This window comes from Macrobrachium nipponense, chromosome 33 (genome assembly GCF_015104395.2).
Source record: "Macrobrachium nipponense isolate FS-2020 chromosome 33, ASM1510439v2, whole genome shotgun sequence".
In the NCBI taxonomy this organism is placed as follows: Eukaryota; Metazoa; Arthropoda; class Malacostraca; order Decapoda; family Palaemonidae; genus Macrobrachium; species Macrobrachium nipponense.
In genome coordinates, this window is record NC_087219.1 from 34479931 (window position 1) to 34484581 (window position 4651).

Below are 4651 nucleotides of genomic sequence, written 5' to 3' on the forward strand. Positions count from 1 at the left end.
TTGAGATATTTCATTGGCCCTTGTACATTTTATGGTTGTAGTTAGATTCCAACCTTGGTAAATGTGAGCTATGAGGAAAGGTAAGCACTTGGCTTTGAAATTTTACCAGAAATCCGAGCACAGTTGGCCCTGTGTATAATAGCTGATTGCATTCCATGGTGACCAGTTGTGAAATATTTTTTAATGAATTAATATTTTTGGACAGTATATTTTTGCCCTAAATATGGCTGAGTAGCTTGTTTTATGCAGAATATCTTACGAAACATAGATCTGCAATTATGAGTACACTTTGGAAATAAAGATATTTGGTATTCTCTGTTATCTGTGTCCAAAAATTTTCCACTTACCACCTTCCCCTTACTGTATGTATAGTTAGGCTATTCATCATCATCAAGAGCCACCTCTAATGAACTTTTCACCTTCACCTAACAATTGTTTCATACTACAGCTGTGAGGTTTACCTCAAAACTTCCATGTGTTAATTTCCCTGCCAGGCTGAATGACTGCTTAGGTCCCAGCGCTTGGCTTATGGCTGAAATTCTGTGTTCCCGTTCCAATTCCAGAAATCTTTAGGTTGAGGATTGCTGCGAGTCACAGCAGAGGAGGCAGTATTTGAATGAGGATGGAAAGTAGGGGTCTAAAGTACAAAGAAATTGCTGTTTTCCTGTCATTCCTTCTTCAGCTTCTGCTCTTATAACTTTTGGGTGACACACATATTAGGCATTGTAGTGTCATTTCTTGAGGTGCAAGGATAGGATTCCTGTAATTTATTGGCATTCTTAAACTGTATGTGGATGCAAGTAAAAACCATGCTCATCATCACTGATTTTCCTTCCATGGATGCCTTATGTTTCACTATATTCTCCTGTTCCAATGCCATTTACTCATTATTCAGTGGCTAACTGTGACTTTAGCAACCCGTTATCATCCTTATTAATTACCCCTTCAAACCCATGTTCGTGCATTACCCTCAGAATATTTATACATATACTCTTATGGGAAGGAAAACTTGTCAATGCATGAATGAATTAAGACTCTTCTTCCAGCTCTCTCTCTCTCTCTCTCTCTCTCTCTCTCTCTCTCTCTCTCTCTCTCTCTCTCTCTCTCTCTCTCTTTATAGAAAAAGGTAATTACAGAAACTAAGTACCCAGGTACTGTACAGATCTTGGTTATATCAACTATTTCAGCAACTGTTGGTAATTTACTTTGCTGTATTTGTGTATGTATTAATTTTATCAGTAATTAAAAGAGTAGTGTATACACCAGAGATCTATTTTTTAATGTAAGATGTTATTTATATACATCACTAGGCTGTCGAAGGTGATAATGACCCTTATAGCAAAATCTGCATATATTCCTTTGACGTCGTTCCAGTCCCACCGGCCAATGGCTGAAGGGCTTACAAAGCTATCCCAGCCAATGGGCAAAGGGGCAGATAAAGCCATCCAGCCAATGGGGGAATGACGTGCATAGACTGTCAGCCAATCAGAGAAGGCGATGGAACAGGTTTTCAGAGGTAGGATTCTTTTTAGCGTCGCCAGAGAACCGGAGAGTAGTTTTTGACTAGTGGAGTGATAAGGTCTTTGAGGTATATACTTGAAAGAAAAAAAAATTTTTCTTTGACAATGAGACTATTTTACTATTGATATCATATACTATGAGAAATATTTACCGAATAATGGTGATAATTTGCGCATAGTTGTGTTATGATTTTATAAATTCATACGTAAAACAAAAGTTGACAATGAATTCCTGAGGAGTGGTCATTAGCCGTCTCGGACAGAATTTGGTAAGTAAACGGACCCTTTTGCGTTTATAACTCACTAATGCTGGTTAGTATCTTGTCTATAGTATTTTGCTGGAAACCGGGAAGAATATTTAAGACCTAAAAGTATTATAGTAGTACTGCTAAATACGCAGAGTTTTAAGTCCCAAACTTTGTATTCTTCGACAGGTACCTCATGAAGTTTTTAATTTCCCCTCGCATTCGCTCCTGTGCCTTTGTAAGCCTGATGTACATTTTTTTCCACTAAATGAAATTTCCATCATCGTCCACTGGAAAAAGTTTAGTTACAGCCACGACCTCCCATTAGAACAGGATTAGGAATTTGGAAAAAAAAATTGTAAAATGAGTCCCAGCAAGTTTAATAGGTATTTCAACAATCTGACAAGATTCAAAGCTACTTACTCTCAGCTGGTTTGAGGACAGTCCCATATTCATTTTGATGCATGGAGGTGTATCGTCAAGTGTTACGGGATGATAAATTGGACGAGAGTGAACTTTTAAATGTTATCTTTCTGTAAAATTACGTAACAGGAAACTTGATGACACTTGTGGCAGGCGAAAATAATTTCCATAGGTTACGATTTCGATCCATGACTACAAGCGGGGAGCGTTCTTTACGTAGCGAATACAAATTTCTTGATTGTCTGAATCAAAATTTACATTTTCTTTAAACTGTCGAATAATTTTAACGGCAACTACATTTTAATTGGCTTTTGTTAATTTTGGTTAGCCAGAAAATAAGATAACGTTAATTTGAAAAGACCCGCCAATGGACTTAGCAAAAGTTGCCAAAATTTCAAACATTGTCATCGCCTGAGGGGCGTCATGATTATATGCGCCGTACATTTCTTATTTCATTTGCTACATATTTTACGTTAGTTTCTGGTCCACTGCGTTTAGTTGAGATAAGTTGAAATAATTCAAGTAATCTTTGTCACCAGTCAATGCCTGATAAATTCGTATTTTGAATACTACAATTCGATGTACGGAAATCGTACTAATATTAAAGGTCTACAGATATAGTAAGTGGTCTTATCAGGCCACCTTAGTGTCCTTGTTTTTTTGGGGGGAGAGGGGCGGTTTGGGGGAGCGATGACGTCACACGAGCACGGCCCATGCCGTTGCCAATAAAGGAATAATGCTTTCTGCTTTGTTTTTGTCAATCAATTTCAAAGATTCATATTTTGTTGTTCTGGGAAAAAGTAAATTACAAATACATAATTTGTTTAAATTTTAATTTTGTATTTTTTCATTCTAAATAAATGGGTCTCCATGCTAACTTGCCACTATTTATTTAGTTTTCAATTAAAAAAAAAAATTATGGAGACACCTTCCGAATGTTTAATACAATATTAACAAGATTTAAAAAAACTTTGCATAACAAAATGCCATAAAGGTGTCTAATTTTAACCATTAGGGGGTTTTGCCATTAACCCCATTTTACCAGGTAAAAATGGACTTAAAGGTTACTCTAAGCCCTTTCGAAATTGCCAAATTTGAATAGACTGCAACTTATGTTTCGAATGGGTAAATACCAATTAACCATTTTGACGTCCTCAGACAATTGGTGGAGGGGGAAAATTTATGTAGTAAGACGCCGCCTTGTTCATTTTTTTTTCGTAAAATTCTCCTACTGGAATCAGATGCTGCCTGCTAAACTTGATTCAAAAGCGAAAAGTCTCGATTGTTGTAGTAGATGTTCCTACCTATCGTTTTGGAAAACATTGCTATTGGCCATGTAGGGGTCTGCATCGACTTTTAAAATTCTACTGTAATTTAACAAAGGATCCGGTAGGGGGGTAAGGCCGTCAGTGCACCTCATTCGGTGTAATGTGGGCACTGCTAAAAGTTCTTTACAGCGTCCCTTCGGCCCCGAGCTGCAACTACTTCATTCCTTTTACTGTACCTCCTTTCATATTCGCTCTTCAATCTTACTGTCCACCCTTTCCTAACAATTGTTTCCTAGTGCAGAAACCGAGGAGGAGAAAGGGTCGTAAGCTACGTTAGTCTATTTCTCACTTTAGAAACTGATGTTCAGAGTTATGTTAATATATTTAATGCAACTTTTTCTTAGTTTTCCTTTAACCCTCGTAACATCTCGACATTCTCGTAAGGAACTAAACTAGTGCTGGTGGCTGGGGAGATTTCAGAAGTTGGATTGTGGCAGAGTTATGTTGGTAATACTTCATGGTTTTCAATCTCGTTTTGAGCGTAGATTCATTAAAGTGATAATGGCATGTGTACATAAATAAAGAGGCATCTTCTTCCTTCCTTCACATAGTCTATCTTCTGTGGCCAGAATTTCATGAACATTTGTACAAAATTTCTTTTATCATAACTGTTAATAGATATACCGTTAACATTTTCCTAAATAGTTTTCCATTCAGATAAGGGTTATTTCTCTTTAATATTTGGGCTGACCTTCTCATCTCTCGATGAAAACCCATAAATACTCTCAAGAGTTCACATTTAGGTAAGTTTTCCATCTTTATCACATTCAGTAAGGCTGTTATTTGGTTATCATAATGGGGGAGGATACTACCATAGCTATATCTGTATATTTTGTTCAGTCTCCAAAAGATACTTTGTCCTCATCTTACAGTAATACACAAGACGTTCGTAACCAATAATACACTCTTTATGAAGGACTTCTAAAATGTGTTGAAAAATATCGAATTGGCTTTCGTTGTTACGCTGATCATTCCAATGCCTCCCTACTCTTTCTAAATACACAGTCAACCTATTGGTAGATCTAGAGTACTATTCCGCGGCGGCCTAGACTATGGCAGTTGCGGTTTTTCTATGCAGTTTTACCTCCTGAACAAGAATTTTAAGAAATGTTTATTCGGACGATTGTAATTAACC